The sequence below is a fragment of the Lutra lutra genome, chromosome 5 (genome assembly GCF_902655055.1).
Source record: "Lutra lutra chromosome 5, mLutLut1.2, whole genome shotgun sequence".
Classification (NCBI taxonomy): domain Eukaryota; kingdom Metazoa; phylum Chordata; class Mammalia; order Carnivora; family Mustelidae; genus Lutra; species Lutra lutra.
This window is the reverse complement of record NC_062282.1, coordinates 82,564,806-82,584,687: the sequence shown is the minus strand read 5'-3', so window position 1 is coordinate 82,584,687 and position 19,882 is coordinate 82,564,806. Positions and strand designations below refer to the sequence as shown.

Genomic DNA, 19,882 nt, shown 5'->3' with positions numbered 1-19,882 from the left:
AAAAAAGCTTAAAATATTTCCCCTATTGGAAATAAGGCTCAGTATTAAAGATACCTTATTGAGTAACCACAATTTGATAACCACTTAGGTCTTCAGAAAGGGGTTGCCTCTATCTTACCTGATCCACGGTGAAACAGAAACAGCAAATATTATTGCCCTCAAGTTAGAGAAAAGAGATTATCTAAGTGGCTTTTTTCCTTTTCTGAGATCTTTGGCTGAAGAACACAATGGAGAAAAGAAAAGCACCAGGACAGAAACAGTAGAATGTGTGTGGCAATGCCCAATCTTGGATGATAGGTATCCCTTTTCTACCAGACACTACTTCCTAGGCAGATAAAGGAAGGGTAATATGAAACCAGGGATAAGCAATCTCTACAGACAGTTAAAAATATTAATGATAGGCACCTCATGGCTTTAAACCTCATTCCCCTTAAATCCTTAGCAGACAGGCATTGGAGCTGATCCCTAAAATCAGCTTTAGTGGAATGTAGGAACATTAGACACCTAGAGTTAAATGCAATAAGGTGTCAGTTCTGGCACATTCTGGTTCCCATAGGAAGCTGGAGGAAGAGACACGCGTTAAATGAAAGTTTTCTTCATCTTCTCAAGCACCCTGATATACTATCACTGTTAATTTTTTAAAGGAACCAATAGTAATGCCAAAGGGGAACAAAGGGGAAAAAATGCACCAATGAAATGCCCTTTCAAGGATTTCATTTTCAAGCCTCCCACATAACCGGCACACTCTCTAAAGCCATGTGACTTACTGTACAACTAGAGAAATTATGCTTTAATTTATTGACTACTTGAAAGACATCCCTTTTCCCTCACCTGGATTCAAGGGCAGATATCAAATATGCTCACATCAGAAGCACATGACATACCCACAAACAGCCAGGGTCCCCAACCATCCAACAACCCAGTCAGTGAGGCCACTGCTGCTGAGGGCACTGTGGCTGGCAGCATCACAGCAGGCATTTACACAGTGCTCCCCCGATTACCAAGCAACACCTTCTCATCTAGTCCAATAGACTCAGGACAACCCGCTGAGCCCTATTTAGTTAATTACTGCTGTTACACCATCTCCACTTGCAAATTTGTAAACCTAGTTAGTCAAATTTAAGCAACAACTGAGACTACAACTACAAACTAGCACAAGCAGAACTGAAACCACTCTTTTCGGTTTCCATGCCCCCCACTCTTTCTCTAGAGCAGGGTTTGTGAAGGTCTGACTCAAGGATCACTTGTAAAGGGCCACTAGAGATGGCCCTTAAAAAATGTATGTCCCGAAGCTCCACCCCAGGCTTAATACACCAGAATCTGCAGGGAGAAGCTACTCATCTATACCCCTGGGGGGAATCTATGCAGGCTGAAGTTAAAGAACTGCTGTAGATCTCCATATGGTATTTCAGTTTGTCAATCAGTGTAAAGCTTCTTTCTTGTTCCAACAGTATCAACGACTGTGAAAGTATAACCTTGACAGCTGGTCTAGGGATTAAAAGCATCGAATCCGACACCAGAGGGCATGAGTTGGAATCCTGGCTCTGCCACTCATGAATTGCTAACAGTGGGCAAATTACTTAGTCTCTCTGTTGTCTTAGTTTTCTCAACTGTAAAATGGAGCTGTTGTAAAGTATGGTGGCTGTGAAAATGTATCCAGACTCCAACCACAGCAGGAGTAATCAATTAAGCTATTGATGACCTGGGCCCCTACCCTGTGAAATCCACAGCACCAAGGGTACCAATGCCCAGACTCCCACAAGCCTCTCACCACCCTCAGCAGACCACAGGAAGGATGTTAAGGCAGGTCTGTTTCTAAAAGACATGGGACTTCTTTACTGGCTTATTTTGACTCAAAGACTCCCTGCCCATGTTGCCTACCCTTCCTCAGACTGTTGTGACCCTGGATACTTCCACCAAACCTTTCTTCCCCTCACACTTGAGGTGAAACTTGCTTCATAACCTGGAAGACCTGTTAGCCTCTCGCTGCTCTCTCCCATTTTCTCTCACAGACATCTCTCCTAACAAATCGTGTGCCTGCTTCATCCTGTCTTGACATCTGCTTCTGGACAAGGATGGGAGACTACCACGTAAGGATAAAGTGAGGAAAATCATCAAACAGATTTAGACTCAAACCTGGGACACAGTGAGTGCCCAAAAGGGATCTGACATAAGATCACCATTACTCTCACTACTGCTACTACTTACTGCCGTTATGATCATGATCATGGGAGGTAGACTGCTCCTCACCAACCATGCTAACTAACTCACAGTGTTATCATTAACCCAATTCTGGGTAACTCAATCTATATAAAAGGACTTTGCAGACATTCTTAAAACTAAGAATAGAGGGGCGCCTGGGTGGGTCAGTGGATTAAGCCTCTGCCTTCGGCTCAGGTCATGATTTCCGGTTCCTAGGGTCCTCTGCTCAGCAGGGAGCCTGCTACCCCTCCCCCACCCTCTCTGCCTACTTGTGATCTCTCTGTCAAATAAATAAATAAAATCTTTAAAAAAAACAAAAAACAAAAAACTAAGAATAGAAATGGTCATAATTCCTCCTTATAAAACTACATTTTGGAGTTATATTTAATGGACTAAGTCCAAAGTACAACGCAGATGTGCATTTGTTATATCATCTGTTTCCCTCACCCCCACTCTCACCACCGCCCCCATCCTTAGGGACAATGTCTCATTCATCTTCACAGCCCCAAACCTTTCACAGTGGCAGGATCATTGTGGGTGTTCATAACTATCTGTCAAAATGAAATGTTAAATTGTGCAGCTCAATCTAAGGCTTCCCGTATTAGAAGCAAAAGACTGTATTATTTGTTAAGTGATTTATTTTCCATCACAAAGCCTAGAGCCCTTTAAAATTGGACACTTTGGGGGTGCCTGGGTGGCTCAGTGGGTTGGGCCTCTGTCTTTGGCTCAGGTCACGGTCTCATGGTCCAGGGATCAAGCCCCGCATCAGGCTCTCTGCTCAGCGGGGAGGCTGCTTCCCCCTCTATCTCTGCCTGCCTCTCTGCCTACTTGTGACCTCTCTCTGTGTGTCAAAAATAAAATCTTTAAAAATAAATAAATAAAATAAAATCAGACACTTTTATAGATTAAGTACAACCAAGTCAATTCCCAAAAATGATAGTGAAAATCACAACGATGCCTCTCCTAGAGAATCAATGGGTCATTCCAGACCTATGACTACACTTACAACTCATTCAATGTGCTATCAAATCTAAATATAAAGGTATTTTTATTTTTTTGAAGGGAAGAAGATATCTTCACTCACACACTGTGATGTATATGATGCATGACTATGATCTCAAATAAAGTAGCCAGAAACATAAAGAAATAAAGAGAGCTATCTAAAACAAAACAAAACAAAAATCTCCAAACTTCCAAGTTTCATATCATACTAGGCCTGGCAATTGGCAATGATTCAAAACAAAATCAAACATGTTATTGCCCAAAACACCAAAGAATGATGCTAATGATTTAAATCCTTTATCAGAAAATTAGTGTCACCATTAGGAGAAGGCTTAAAGGTGGAAAAAATTAGTATGATAACCATTAATCATGTACTTTCCACTCAGGCCTATGGATGAAACACAAAAATTCTGTGCATCTAAAAACTGTTTGACCTATTCTGAATTTTGAAGAAGTGGGCAAAAACTTACAAAGGGATTGGTCCTTTAATAAAAGGTGTGCTGCCATGTCAGATCATCAGAATACCAATTATGAAATACTATCATTCGAAACCATAGCCTTATGTTTGCAAAATAGACAGCAATGTGTAGTCCAATTTTTGAATTAAAATACAAATGTTTCTTTCATGATCCAGTGGTTTTATACTTATAGGGTGAAATAGCACACTGGAATGTATATATTATGAAAGAGTTTTGGGTAGACCCCAGTGAAAAATCCATGCTATATTTATTCAGTGCTGAGAAAAACAAAAAACTTGGTCAGTGAGTTCCAAAGTATATTATTTGGACCACACAAATCACACTGAGGTCCCTTGACTTTAAAAAAGCCAGAGATAGGGAAAGCTCAGGAGGATGGATGGATGGATGGATGGATGGATGGATGGAGAGATCATTAAGAAAGTTGTGAGTTAACTTTACATTCTGAGATGCTTTCTGACAGTTAAAGATAGCTATGCCAGCTACTCTACATGTCAGACTTCGAATAAAACATGAAAGCATTTTTTTTTCTGTTTCTTTTTCTTCTTATTCCAAAGATGGTTAAGGACTAATTTTAGGCTCTCAGATTTTCTCAATTGTTAAACAGTCACCCTGCCATTTGTAACAGGCTGAGAGACTTGCCTAAATCTCTCATCTCTTCGTTCCCAGGAAATTTTCCTTTTGTGATGCAGCTGCCATATGCAATCACATACCACTCCTTGCTGAGATCTTCTTCCTACCCTCCTACAAACTCCCCTCTGATAGGGAGAGACTCAATCTTTTGGGAAGCAGTTTTGCCGCGGAGCTTCTCACCTCCACATCTCTGTTGGCAGCTGAATGGTGGCGGTGATTTCAGTGAGGTGCTCCTTTGATGCTGTATTTCTGATGATCACTTAGGGATTCAGGCTGTGACACTCAACCCTGAACCCCTACTAATCCAGTTTATGATGACAGATGTAGAAGATGGGAAAGTAGCACTTATAACTTTGAAAACACCTACCTTCTTCTTCCAAATTCTTCTTCAACCCATGTTCTGCTTTTAATTCTTAATATTTTTTTCCCTTAGCTATAAAGATGTTGACATTAAAAAGTGTATCTGACATATTTAACTTGAAAAGCAATCTTTCTAACTTGAAATCTGTTCCTTATTTTTTTATAAAACAAAGTACAGTAAGTAGCAATTAGTGACACACACAAAAAAGACGCATTGGTCTGTCTTTTGTATATGCCATTCAATATTACTGGTGAATGACATTTACTACACATGTCAATGCTAAAATCAGTAACTACAAAAACTCAGCATAGTCGCTTACTCCCCTAGATTGAAGAGAATTGTTACTGTTGGAGTTTTAGAAAATCAGCCTTTAAGCTTTCCTTCTCACACAAGGCAGACTTCTAAGCCACACTGTGAAGTAGGAAAAGGCTTCTTTTCATAGTTTTCTATACTTCTTTAAACATCGCCTAAATCGTGGATAGCTCTCACTTTGCCTTTTTAGAATCAATGCCGCCTTCTTATATTCACAGGACCTCAAATTTCCTGGAGGATTTGCTCCTTCCTTACTTGTAACCTGTGCTCTATCAAAGGCTGAGCCCACTTCCTGGTTCCAGGCACAGACTAGGAAAATCAGAATAATACTCATTGGCTCAAGGATGGGAATACAGCCCTGTCCAGGACAATCAGAGTGAATCTTCAACTTGCAATTACAATTGTGAGAAAGATCCTGGAGTTGCTTTGAGGAAACATTATAAATCTGAAATTAGTTGTGACCTTACCACATCACGGGAAGAATGCATCTCAGAATGAAGCCATGAAAATGAGAAAGGCAGATTCCTGGCTGCATAATTTAAGTAACTAGATTTAGCCACTTCTGAAGCCATATTCTTAAGTATATTTATTTTTTAATTTAAGCCAAATAGTGTTAGATTTGTACGATCACAACCAAAGGAGTATTTACTGATAAAACCTAATACCTATGGATTTATATCCCCCAGGTAATCCAAGTTCTTATTTGACCTTCCTGGGTTCAGGGACACATATTTTCATGCCTGACCAAGATATGGTCTTTAAAAAGTGAGTCTCTAGGATTCCTTTTTATTTCTGTCAAGGAATTTTAGTTCTCCATTTTTGTTTCTGTTCTTGATTATGATATATGCCCGTGATTATCTATTAAAATGGTGGGAATTAAGGTATAATTGGCTGAAAATAATTGGGTGTTGTACTTGCATTACTTACATATGTTTAAACTAGTATGTAACATGAGGACTTCAAACAGGATGGAACCAGCTGAGAAGGAATTTTTGACCCAAGTGACAGATAGCAAAGGGAATGTCTTCCGAGTTGTCCACAGTAAGGATTACAGTGCATTCATGAGGTGATGGTTCCAGCTAAGATGGAGTAAGCTCACTCTGTACTTCTCTCCCTCTGATTACAATTAAATTTTCTGAGCAGAAAACATTAAGCAACTATCTGATTACACTAAAAGTAAATAAAAGAACTGGAAGCATGACCAATATGGTACAAACACTCCTGGTTTTTTCCCTCCCCTATCTACCAGCTTGAACTCCATGACATTCTCATCTCAAGACCATGAAGCAGGTGCAATCAGAAAACACTCCAGAGACATTTTCTTCTCTCTCTTCACGGGCAGAAAACCAGGAATGGGACCCTCTTTGGGATGGATACTATGGGGGGAAATGCTAGTTTAATATTTTTTAATCTCCTGTGTTGGCCTAAGTCATGAGGCTAAACTCCTCTGCAGATGTTTAGATGATCTGAAAGGCCGTATTTCTCTATGATCAGAGGAATTGGAAAAGAAGGCCTCTGTGTACACGAAAGCCTTTCTTCCTATTCTCTTGCTCCTCTGTCACCAAGTCAATCATAGGAGGAGCTACAAAAAGATATGACAAGGACTTCAAAACAAAAAAATTATCAGAGATAAAGAGGGATATTACAAAAATTATTTTAAAAGGGTCAATACACCAAGAAAATATAAAAATTCTAAGTGTATCTGTACCTAATAACATATTCAAAGTACATGAAGCAAAAATGAATGCAGCTGAAAGGAGAAACTGGCAAAGCCATAATTAAACTTGGAGACTTCGGCATTCATGTCTCAGTAATCCAAAGATCAAGCAGAAAGAAAACCAACAAGGATACAGAAGTCTTGAATAAGACTATCAATCAACTTGACCTAATTAACATTCGTAACGCACTCCATACAATAATGCACAATACATGCTCTTTTCAAGTACACAGGGAACATCAGCAGGATAGATCATAAAAACAAACTTTAACAAAAATTTTAATCTCAATAATGCAAGGTATTTTTCTCTAATCATAACAAAATTGAGCCAGGAATCAATAGCAGAAAGATATCTAGAAAATCCCCCAAAATTTGCAAGTTAAACACCACGCTTCTAAATAATCCAGGAGTGAACGGAAGTTAAAAACACTCTGAACTGAATGACAATGAACGCACAACACATCAAAATTTATGGGATGCACCTAAAGCAGTGCTTAGAAGATAACATACAGCATTTAATGATTCTATTAGAAATGAAGAACAGGGGAGTCTGGCTGGCTCAGTCAGAAGAGTTTACAAGTCTTGGTCTCAAGGTCATGAGTTCGACCCCTAAGGTGGGTGTACAGACTACTAAAAAAATAAATAAACTAAAAAAAAAAAAAAAGAAGAAGAAGAAGAAGAAAGAAAAGAAACAGCAGTGCCTGGGTGGCTTAGTTGGTTAAGCATCTGCCTTTGGCTCAAGTCATGATCCCAAGGTCCTAGGATCCAGACCCTCATCCAGCTCCTTGCTTGGAGAGGAGTCTGCTTGTCCCTTTGCCTGCCATTCCCTCTGCTTGTGAACTCTCTCTCTCTCTCTCTGACAAAGAAATAAGATCTTTAAAAAAAAAAAGAAAGAAAGAAAAAGACATGAAGAACATTCTTATGTTGATGATTTCAAAGTTCTACACTAAGAATAGCATATGGAATTTAAAGCAAGCCAAAAGAAGTAAATAATATTTGCAAATATCTTCTCCCATTCCGTGGGTTGCCTCTTTGTTTTCTTGACTGTTTCCTTTGCTGTGCAGAGGCTTTTGATTTTGATGAAGTCCCAAAAGTTTATTTTGGCTTTTGTTTCCTTTGCCTTTGGAGACATATCTTTTTTACTTTTTATTTTTATTTTTTTTTTTAAATAAATATTTTTTTATTTTTTTTTATTTTTTTATTTTTTTTTTCAGCATAACAGTATTCATTATTTTTGCACCACACCCAGTGCTCCATGCAATCCGTGCCCTCTACAATACCCACCACCTGGTGCCCCCAACCTCCCACCCCCCACCCCTTCAAAATTCCTTTGGAGACATATCTTGAAAGAAGTTGCTGTGGCTGATATCGAAGAGATTACTGCCTATGTTCTCCTCTAGGATTCTGATGGATTCTTGTCTCACATTGAGGTCTGTTATCCATTTTGAGTTTATTTTTGTGTATGGTGTAAGAGAATGGTTGAGTTTCATTCTTCTACATATAGCGGCCCAGTTTTCCCAGCACCATTTATTGAAGAGACTGTCTTTTTTCCACTGTATATTTTTTCCTGTTTTGTCGAAGATTAACTGACCATAGAGTTGAGGGTCCATATCTGGGCTCTCTACTCTGTTCCACTGATCTATGTGTGTGTTTTTATGCCAGTACCATGCTGTCTTGGTGATCACAGCTTTGTAGTAAAGCTTGAAATCAGGTAACGTGATGCCCACAGTTTTATTTTTGCTTTTCAACATTTCCTTAGCGATTCGGGGTCTCTTCTGGCTCCATACAAATTTTTGGATTATTTGCTCCAGCTCTTTGAAGAATACCGGTGGAATTTTGATTGGGATGGCATTAAAAGATTGATATCCAGGATCTATAAAGAACTCCTCAAACTCAACACACACAAAACAGATAATCATATAAAAAAAATGGGCAGAAGATATGAACAGACACTTCTCCAATGAAGACATACAAATGGCTATCAGACACATGAAAAAATGTTCATCATCACTAGCCATCAGGGAGATTCAAATTAAAACCACATTGAGATATCACTTTACACCGGTTAGAATGGCCAAAATTAGCAAGACAGGAAACAACATGTGTTGGAGGGGATGTGGAGAAAGGGGAACCCTCTTACACTGTTGGTGGGAATGCAAGTTGGTGCAGCCACTTTGGAAAACAGTGTGGAGACCTCAAGAAATTAAAAATAGAGCCATTGCACTACTGGGTATTTACTCCAAAGATACAGATGTAGTGAAAAGAAGGGCCATCTGTACCCCAATGTTTATAGCAGCAATGGCCACGGTCGCCAAACTGTGGAAAGAACCAAGATGCCCTTCAATGGACGAATGGATAAGGAAGACGTGGTCCATATACACTATGGAGTATTATGCCTCCATCAGAAAGGATGAATACCCAACTTTTGTAGCAACATGGACGGGACTGGAAGAGATTATGCTGAGTGAAATAAGTCAAGCAGAGAGAGTCAATTATCATATGGTTTCACTTATTTGTGGAGCATAACAAATAGCATGGAGGACATGGGGAGTCAGGAGAAGGCAGTTGGGGGAAATTGGAAGGGGAGGTGAACCATGAGAGACTATGGACTCTGAAAAACAATCTGAAGGGTTTGAAGAGGTGGGAGGGTGGGAGGTTAGGGGAACCAGGTGGTGGGTATTAGAGAGGGCATGGATTGCATGGAGCACTGGGTGTGGTACAAAAACAATGAATACTGTTATGCTGAAAATAAATTTTAAAAAATGATTAAAAAAAAGATTAAGGAGGGAAGAAGCAATTGTGTGGAAATAAAAGTATTCAGTCGTATAATTAAAAAAAAATAAAGAGAAGAAGTAAATAATAAACAAGAAAATGGAAAACGGAAGAAAAATCAATGAAACCAAAAAGAGCTCTTTGAAAAGATAAACTTCATTGATAAAAACCTCTATCCAGACTGACAAAACAGAAGGAAGACACAAATTACCAATATTGGAATGTATCACTATGGACATCACAGGCATTAGAAGGATTATAGGAAAATATTAACATTATGACCATAAATTTAACAATTTTGATGAACTGGACCAGTTGAAAGACATGCTACCAAACTCACTCAAGGATTAGATAGCCTGAATAGGTCTTTATCTATTTTTTAAAGAACTTTAATTCATAATTTAAAAACTTCCAACAAAGAAAATTGCAGGGACAGAAGGTTTCACAGATTAATAATACCAATTCCTCACAATCTCTTCCAGAAAACAGAAAAGGAGGAAATACCTACTCAATCCCTTTTGTAATGCCAGCATTACCCTGACAACAATCCAGACAAAGGCAATATAAAGAAAGGAAGACGAAAAACTAATATCTTTTATGAATACAGACATAAACATTCTCAACAAAATACTAGATGTCAAATCCAGCAATATATAAAAAGAAGCACAGACCAAGACAAAGTAGTCTCTCCCAGAAATGCGAGGCTGGTTCATAATTACAAGATAAATCAGTGTAGCCCATCATATTAACAGACTAAATCACATTATATCAATAAATGCAGAAAAAAAATTTGAAAAAATTCAACATCCATTCATGATTAAAACTCAGCAAATGAGAAATAGTAGGCTGTACACCCAATCTAGGGCTTGAACTCACATCCCATAGATAAAGAGTCACAAGCTCTATTGACTGACCCAGACAGGCATCCCTTAGCAAATTAGAAATAGAAGACATTTTTCTTAACCTGAATAAAGATCTCTTTAAAAACATGCAGCAAACCTCATAATTAATGAATACAGAATGAATGCTTTTTCCCCTAAGATGGAGGAAAAGGCAAAGGAATCCACTATCACCCTTCCTATTCCATATTGTACTAAAGCCCTAGTAATTGCAGTAAGACAGAAAAGAAAAAAATATATGGATGTTGAAAAAGAAAAAATAACATTGTCTCTACTCATAGGCACTATCACCGCCTAGATAGAAAATTTCAAAGCACCTATCAAAAAGCTCCCAGACCTAATACCTGACTGCATGACACAAGGTCTACAAACAAAAATCAATCACATTTCTCTACAGTAAGCAATGAACACTGGAAAACCAAAACACAATTTTTAAAGCTCAAAAATATCAAATACTTAAGGATAAATCTAAAAAATATGTGCTAAATCTGTTCCTGAAAACTTTAAAACAAGGAAGAAAGAAAGTAAAGAAGAATGTGAATAAGTAGAAGGACATGATGTATGTGGAGACTGGAAACCTTGATATTTTAGGACTCTAATTTTTCCCAATATTTTAAGATTTTGATTTTTCTCAAATCTCTCCCAAATTTAATCTAAAGATAAAATCCAAACCAAAATTCTAGCAGGACTTTTTTTTGAGATACTGAAAAACTGGTTCTAGATTTCAATGAAAAGGCAAATGAACTAAAGCAGCCCAGACAATTTTAAAAATTAAGAACAAAATTAGAGATCTTACATGCTTTGGTAAAACGTATTATAAAACTACAGTAAATAAGACAGTGTGGTATTGATGCAGTGATAGTTGTATGGATCAATGGAACAGAATAATGATTTCAGAAATAGACACACAAAAAATTGGCTTTTGACAATAATGCAAAAGCAAGTCAGTGGAAAGTATAGTCTTACCAATGAATGAGGATGGACAACTGTACATACGTAAGCCACACAAAAAAAAGACCTCTATTTATACATCACATATTAAATAAAAATTAACTCAAAATGGATCCTACAGGGGCACCTGGGTGGCTCAGTATGTTAAGCCACTGCCTTAGGCTTGGGTCATGGTCTCAGGGTCCTGGGATCAAGCCCTTTATGTCAGGCTCTCTGCTCAGCGGGAAGCCTGCTTCCCCCTCTGTCTCTGCCTGTCTCTCTGCCTGCTTGTGATCTCTGTCAAATAAATAAACAAAATCTTTAAAAAAAAAATGGATCCTACATTTATAGGGAAAGCACAGAGCTATTACACTTAGACACCAACACAGCTCTTTGAAACCTTAGGTTAGGCAAAAAGCTCTTAGATCATCAAAACACAACACATAAAATGAAACTGATAAATTTGACTTTATTAAAAATTAAAACTTGGCTCTGTGAAAGACAGCAGAAAAAAAGACTAACTACATACAGGAAAAAATAGCCACAAATCACATATCCAACAAAGTACTTGTAACCTGAATATTTATTTTTTTAAATTTTAAAATTTAACACAAAGGCAACATATAAGCCCATTTAAAAACTGAATCAAAGATTTTAGCAAGCATTTCCCCAAAGAAGACACAAATGACAAGGACATGAAAACATGCTTAATGTCATTACTTCTTTGGTAAATGCAAAGTCAAACTATAAGGGGATACACTACAAACATTAAAATTGCTAAAATCTGAACATTAACAGTAGCAAGTACTGGCAAAAGTGTCAATAACTGAATGTCTTACTCTGGTGGGACTGCAAAATGGTACAGCCACTCTGGTTAACAGTTTGGCAGCTTCCTGTAACATTAAATATATACATACTATATAACCTAGCAATTCCACTTCTAGTTAGTCACTCTAGATAAATACAATCTTATGTTCTCACAAAAACTTGTACACAAATACTTCTAGAAGCATAGTTTGTAATCACCAGAAGTCAGAAACAACCCAACCACCCTTCAGAGGGGTGAATGGATAAAGTAACTGCAGTACATCCACACAAGGGAATGCCACTCAGAAATAGAAAGGAATGAACTTATAATGTACTAAACAACATGAATGAATTTATTATTTTTATTAACATATATTACTTGCCCCAAGGGTACAGGTCTGTGAATCGTCAGGCTTATACATTTCACAGGACTCACCATAGCACATAGCCTCCCCAATGTTCATAACCCAGCCACCCTATCCTTCCCCCCACCCCTCAGCAACCCTCAGTTTGTTTGTGAGATTAAGAGTCTCTTACAGGGGCGCCTGGGTGCTCAGTTGGTTAAGCAACTGCCTTCGGCTCAGGTCACGATCCTGGAGTCCTGGAATTGAGTCCCACATCAGGCTCCCTGCTCAGCAAGGAGTCTACTTCTGCTGACCTCTCTCCCCATGCTCTCTCTCATTCTTTCTCTCTCAAATAAATAAATAAAATCTTTAAACAAATAAACAAAATTTTTTTTAAAAAAAGAGTCTCATGGTTTGTCTCCCTCCCAATCCCATCTTACTTCATTTTTTCCTTCCCTACCACCTACAACCCCCACCCTGACTCTCAAATTCCTCATATCAGGGAGATCATATGATAATGGTCTTTCTCTGACTGACTTACTTCACTCAGCATAATACCTTCTAGTTCCACCCACGTCATTGCAAATGGCAAGATTTCATTTCTTTTGATGGCTGCATAGTATTCCATTGTATATATATACCACATCTTCTTTATCCATTCATCTGTTGATGGACATCTAGGTTCTTTCCATCATTTGGCTATTATGGACATTGCTACTTTAAACATTCAGGTGCACGTGCCCCTTCGGGTCTCTACATTTGTATCTTTAGAGTAAATATCCAGTAGTGCAATTGCTGGGGCACAGGGTAGCTCTATTTTCAACTTTTGGGGGAATCTTAAACATACTATGTAAGTGGAAGTGGTCAGACATAAAAGGTTAGATTCTCTATTCTTCATTTACATGAAATCCTAGAAACAGTACTATCATTTCAGAGATTCCTAGTTGTCAAAGGTTAGGGGTAGAGGTCATATTTGACTACACGAGGGAAACATTTTATTTTAATTGGAGTGATGGAACTGTTCTATATCCTAATTGTGTTGGCAAATTTGTCAAAACTCACAGAACTGTATACTAAAAAGTCAAGTTTTAAAAATCTGGTTTATAATGCTGAACTTGCCACTATCTAGCTAAGTGATCATGGACAAGATACATCATCTCTTCCAGATCCAATTTTTTTTAAAGATTATTTATTTATTTGACAGAGAGAGAGAGAGAGAGAGAGAGATCACAAGTAGGCAGAGAGGAGGAAGCAGGCTCCCTGCTGAGCAGAGAGCCCGATGCGGGGCTCGATCCCAGGACCCCGAGATCATGACCTGAGCCGAAGGCAGAGGCTTAACCCACTGAGCCACCCAGGCGCCCCCAGATCCAATTTTCTTAAATGGAATATGAAGATGTTGGTCTAAATGCTTTTCCAAGTTTGGCTTTCTGTAATTAAAATTATGTCATACAAAACCCTGTGTAAGGGTGCCTGGGTGGCTCAGTTGGTTAAGCGACTGTATTCAGGTCCAGTCATGATCCTGGGGTCCTGGGATCGAGTCCTGCATGGGGCTCCCTGCTCACCAGGAACCTTACTTCTCCCTCTCCCTCTGCCCCTCCCCCTGTTTGTACTCTCCCTCTCTGTCAAATAAATAAATACAAATCTTAAAAACAAAAACCTGTGTATTCCCTAACTGAGCTTAACAGGTACTCTACAAAAAGAAGTCATTTAGCAGTTTACGTTTTTTCCTTCTGTAAGGATTCCAATCAGTTCACTGGACCATTACCATGGTTGCCATCATCATCATCATCACCATCATCATCATCAACTTTGAGCTATTGACGTGGCCTGAATTCACCAGATAATTCACTACTTCCAGACTATGAGGCCCACCAAAGAACACAAAGAACTACACAACTGCAAATTATTATTTCTGATCTACAGCAAATTTTCAAAGAGAAATGAAACACTTAGCAGAAAAACCGTGAGTTTTTGACCCTTCAGGAAGAATATTGAATCTACAGATAAACAGCAACACTGAATACATGATATTAAGTCCATCATTCAGAGCTCTGCTTTATGCCCTGTCATGTGCACCACGGATAAAACCCAAGATTGGTTTGCACTGTGAAGTAATTTCTTGTGATATTGTTATTTTTTTAAATCACACAGATTTTGGAACAGAGTTTCAATAGGGAACAAAATCTCTCTTTTCAAGAATCTAGAACATACAGGTCAGAAAAGGAATGTTTCTGTATCTCTGATGATATAGAAGGCTAGGAGAAAGGGGCAAATTCTTAAAAAATTAGGTTCAGAGTAACTACATTTCTAAGGATCTACCCTACTAGGAACTGAATGCAAAAATATTCCTTGCAGCATTATTTTTAATAGTGAAAAATTATAAGTAATCTAAATGTCTACCATTAAGAGATTGGCTAAATAACCTATAAAGCATATGATAATACAAAAAGCAAATAAGTGAATTAAAGCTATAAACATCAAAACTGACAACCCCCTAAGACATATTGAGACAAAAATCATTTTTTTAGAATGAGTTTTAAACAACAGTTTAACAATAATTCTATATATCATCTATAGGCATGTATAAGCATTTTGAAGGGTACATATTAAGTTCACAGTAGAGGTTAACTCCCAGGAGAAGAGGAGGGTAATGGGTTTAAGACAAAAGAGCCTTTCAGGAAAATGTATTCATGTATTATTTATATGACTAAAAATTACTTTTTTTAAAGATTTACTTATTTATTAGAGAGGGAGAGAGAGAGTGCATGTGCACAAGCATGGGGAGAGGCAAAGGGAGAGAGCGAGACTCTCAAGCAGACTCCCCTCAGAGCATGGACCCCAATGTGGGGCTTGACCCCCAGACCCTGAGATCACAACGTGACCCGACAGGTAACCAACTGAGCCACCCAGGCTCCCCCCATTAAAAATTACTTTTAAACAGAGGATCCAATAAAGCATGCCAAAGAGACCTATGGCATCAGGAAATTTTCCCAAGACTACTTAGAAAGGTCGGAAGGACAAGACACCAGGAGTAACAATGTCCAAAGATGAAATGCTCAGCCTTGCTGGAAGGGTTCTCCTCCCGGGCAGCCTATTTTAGAATATTAACCTGGGAGCTACATTTTAGGGACTAGTAGAAACCACACCATCCTGAAATGATCTCTAACATTAAATTTTCAAGTCTTTTGAACAGATCATTATTTAATCTCACTCCCACCACCCCCCTTACTCACAACCCACATTCTTCACCACCCAGTGGCCCCAAACCACAAAATGACACATTTGTTTTTAAATTTAGAGTGAATTAAAACTAATTCTGTTTTTAAGACTCCCGTAACACCCCCTAGAATAATTAGAAGGACCCTGCAGTGTCACAAAGCAGAATTGGAAAAGCCCTGGCTTGTAATGTTGCCATGGGGATCTGCCTCCTGGAACCATCCAGTTCTAGGATGAGCAGGAGAAACGGGAGAAATCTCAGAAGAGCTGCAAAGAGGGCACGGCAAGGTCGCATAGTAAATACAGTGAGTTAGGAGCTTTGCCCACCCTTCGTCCAGCCACACGACACAAGAAGAAAGAATCTGGACCGTATCGTCTGCCAAGAGCCCACTCTGTTCAGATCCCATTCGCAGAATTAAATGGAGGAGGAGGAGCAACTGGGAGGTGGGACTGTTTTCCTCTGGAATTGTCCAGATTTGGTCACTGACTCCGTGATTATCATGCAGGGAGCCTAGAGCTCAGCTTTCCCCTTTGCTGTTAAGAACACCAGACCCTCTATGGAGGTGTATCCTGTTTCCCAATTTTAATTTTAGCATCTACACTTCAGCAATTTGCATTTAAATGTGTTGTCAGAGAACTTCCAGAAATCTTTAATAGGGAGACCGATTTGCATTTTAATATGCTGTTAAAGAATTTCAAAATATCTGTTTTTCCATGTGATACACATTACCAGAGGAATGGCCACCCTTAAAGAAATTGTAATTCTCGGTACACTTTAAACAGAGATGGCTTTCAGAAGCACTGTGGCTTTGTTGGACTTCGTTAAAAGTTCCTTGTAAAACAGAAAGTCCAAAAGAAAAAGGAAACCTGATCTGAAGGCCTCAGAGGGAAAACGGATACTTCCCAGGTACAGAAATCGGAGCAACAGTGAGCAGGGGGCGTTTAGGTGTAAGAAAGGAAGATCTTCTGAAGGAGGAAACAGGAAGGTAGAATTTCCTTTGCCGTCCCTTGCAGGTGCCCCGCTCCACGGTTTCTTCTCTGCTGGAGCGTGAAGGCTCAATTCAGAGACAGGTGGAGTCCCAGCAACGCACAAAAAAATCTCTCTGACCACTCTTCGCGTTTAATACTCGCACACGAGTAACCGAGACCCTGAATGGACACTCCGGTTGCTGTCGATTCTGGAGAAACGCTGATTAGGTAATGATCTCACGCCCAGCATAATAAAAAATATCAGCCATCTCAAGCCCTCTGCTTCTTCATCCTCAGCGACTCTGGGTTTCTCCGCGTTAGCATGGCATTGCAAGCCTGCTGGATGCTACCGTCTCCCTATCCTTCCAATTATTATTTGCCCCCTTCGACGGGGACCTGACTACCTTATCCTTACACGCCTGAAGGCCCCCTGAAGACTTTTGACCACAAATGCCACACACCGAGCTGTACTAAAGGAGGAGCAGGAGGAGAGAGAGAGGAGAAGAGAGAGAAAGGGGAGTGAAAAGAGGAGAAGGGGGAAGGGGGGGGTAAGGAGGAATAATTCAGAAATTCTAACTCTTGAAAATCTTAACATTTTTCGTCCTAAAAATCCCATGGGGTTTAAAATAACTAATACCTCCTTTTATTGAAGGAAATTGCTTTTGGAAGCCTCCAGATAAGTTTATTTTGCAAATGGTGCTATAGTTGTATTGTTTAAAAAAAGGGGGGGGGGGGCGCCTGGGTGGCTCAGTGGGTTAAAGCCTCTGCCTTCGGCTCGGGTCGTGATCTCAGGGTCCTGGGATCGAGTCCCGCATCGGGCTCTCTGCTCAGCGGGGAACCTGCTTCCTCCTCTCTCTCTCTCTGCCTGCCTCTCTGCCTGCTTGTGATCTCTGTCTGTCAAATAAAATAAAATAAAATAAAATAAAAAAAGGAAGAGTCGCTGATGCTCACTAGGCCCCGCGGCCCCGAACCACGCCCGAAGCGTCGCTTCTGCTCCCCGGAAACGGAATCTCCAGTCCGTTAACCCGGACTCCGCCAAGGGGCCCTCGCTAGGTCGTCTGCCTGACCTCGGCCGCGCCCGAAAAGCAAGTGACCTCGCCGTGACCAACCTGCGTGTCGTCGGGTCACGCGACGGCTCTGTTCCCGCTCCCTTCGGGCTGCAGGTGTCTTTCCTGCCGTCCAGCCCCCCGGAGCTCCTTTCCACCTGCCAGACCGGAAGTTACCCGACTCGAAGCAGGTTTTGTCCGCATGAACTCCAGAGTCTGTAACGTGCCTCAGGTTTCTCTCTTCCCGGTCCCCGAGACAGAAGACGGACCCCACGGAGCCCGGAGCGACCAGCAGCAGCCCAGGCGCAGGCACCCGAGCAGCCCCTCGAGCCCGCGGCTCCTCGCGCTTCTCGCCACCTCCCGAGGTCGCGCACGTCCCCGTCGGATCCCCGCTCTTCGGCTTTTACAGCAAAGCTCTCAGGCTTTACCGGACCATTTCTTTCTCCCAACTGGACCCAGCAGCCGGCCGTGGTCGGATTGGGCTTGACTGAAAACCGGATGGGGTCCCACGTCAGACGCGTCCGACTTCAAAGCCGGACGACATTCGGGCTCACACAAGTTCCGGCTTAGAGAACCGGACTGGGTCCCATGTCAGACACGTCTGACTTCAAAGCCGAATGACGTTTGGGTTCACAGACGTTCCGGCTTAGAGAACCGGACTGGGTCCCACCTCAGATTGGGTTCGACTTCAAAACCGGACGACGTTCAGGCTCATGCTGGTTCTGGCCTAGAGAACCAGAATAGGTCCAGGTCAGACTTGGTCCGACTTCAAAGCCCCACCACGTTCTGGGTCACACCACTGGGTCCTTGTCAGACTGGGTGCGACTTCAAAGCTGGACGACATTAGGGCTCACACTGGTTCCGGCTTAGAGAACCAGAATAGGTCCAGGTCAGACTGAGTCCGACTTCAAAGCCCCACGATGTTCGGGATCATACCAGTGGGTCCACATGAGACTTGGTCCAACTTCAAAGCCGGACAACGTTTGGGGTCACACAGGTTCCAGCTTAGAGAACCGCACTGGGTACCCCGGCAGACTGGGTCCGACTTCAAAGCCAGACATTAGGGCATACAGTGGTTCCGACTTAGATAACCGGAATAGGTCCAGATCATACTGGGTGCGACTTCAAAGCCTCACGACGTTCGGGGTCACAACACTGGGTCCACGTCAGAGGCGTCCGACTTCAAAGCCGGAGGACGTTTGGTGTCACACTGGTTCCGGCTTAGAGAACCGGACTGGGTCCCCCAGCAGACTGGGTCCGACTTCAAAGCCGGACGACGTTCGGGCTCACACAGTTTCCGGTTTAGAAACCGGACTGGGTCCCCTGTCAGACCCGTCCGACTTAGAAGTGGAACTGGGTCCAGGGAAGCCCTGGGTCCGACGTGGAAACCAGACGGAGTTCAGGGTTGAACTGGGTCCGCTTTCAAGACTGACTGGTTCCGGGGCCTGCTTGAAGCTGAGGGAGCAGGGGAACCTCACCAAAGATAATGTTGAGCTACGGCGGCCGCAGGGGAACTTTCGGGGCAGATAAGCTTATCCGTTTATGAGGCGCCCTACAGAAAAGGGCGTCTCGCTCAGGTACTCAGCCTTGAGGCTGGGGGGAAACGACGTTTCCTGGGCGGACGTGTCTGGCGACCAGGCCTAGAGCGCGGGGAGTCGCTCTCACCCCCGAGCCCGCAGGCGGGATCCTGGGAAAACTGGCCGAAGACGGCAAGGGTAAGAATTCTCCCCCAAGGACGCTCTTCCGTCTGCCTACCGCGCCTGGTCGGTAGGGGAGGGCAAATTCCCCTTCGTCCCTTCCTTTCCAAACCCAGACGGCGGGCGAAACAATGTGGAATAAGACCTTGGAACTGTGACTTGTGAATTCCCTTCTGCGGACGCACTGGTGGTCGATCTCTCTGGGAGGGACGGCTGCCGCCATCTTGTGTGTCTCCTTCCGTGTCCTGAGAACCTAAGTTGGCGCTCATCGGGTTGGGGCCCCTTAGCACCGGCTGGACAGAAGTGCGGGTTGCGCTCCGCGGGCCGGTAGGGCCCTGCCAAGGGTCGCGCCTCACCCCCTTGGGGAATCGTTTGTCTTTATTTTGGTTCTCTTTGAGAGGGGCCCTGCATCTGGGGAGGACAGTATCTTTTGCACTCTGTTTGGGGTTGCCCAGGGCTGCCGGGAATGTTTACTGTTTGGGCCAACTGAACCCTAACA

At 41.6% G+C, this 19,882-nt stretch overlaps 1 protein-coding gene across 4 annotated transcripts in view; it reads right to left on the bottom strand.

The window, feature by feature from the left end:
• Positions 1-19,882, bottom strand: part of KCTD16 (potassium channel tetramerization domain containing 16) — a 311,256-nt gene that overhangs the window by 191,588 nt on the left and 99,786 nt on the right. The window lies entirely within an intron of this gene.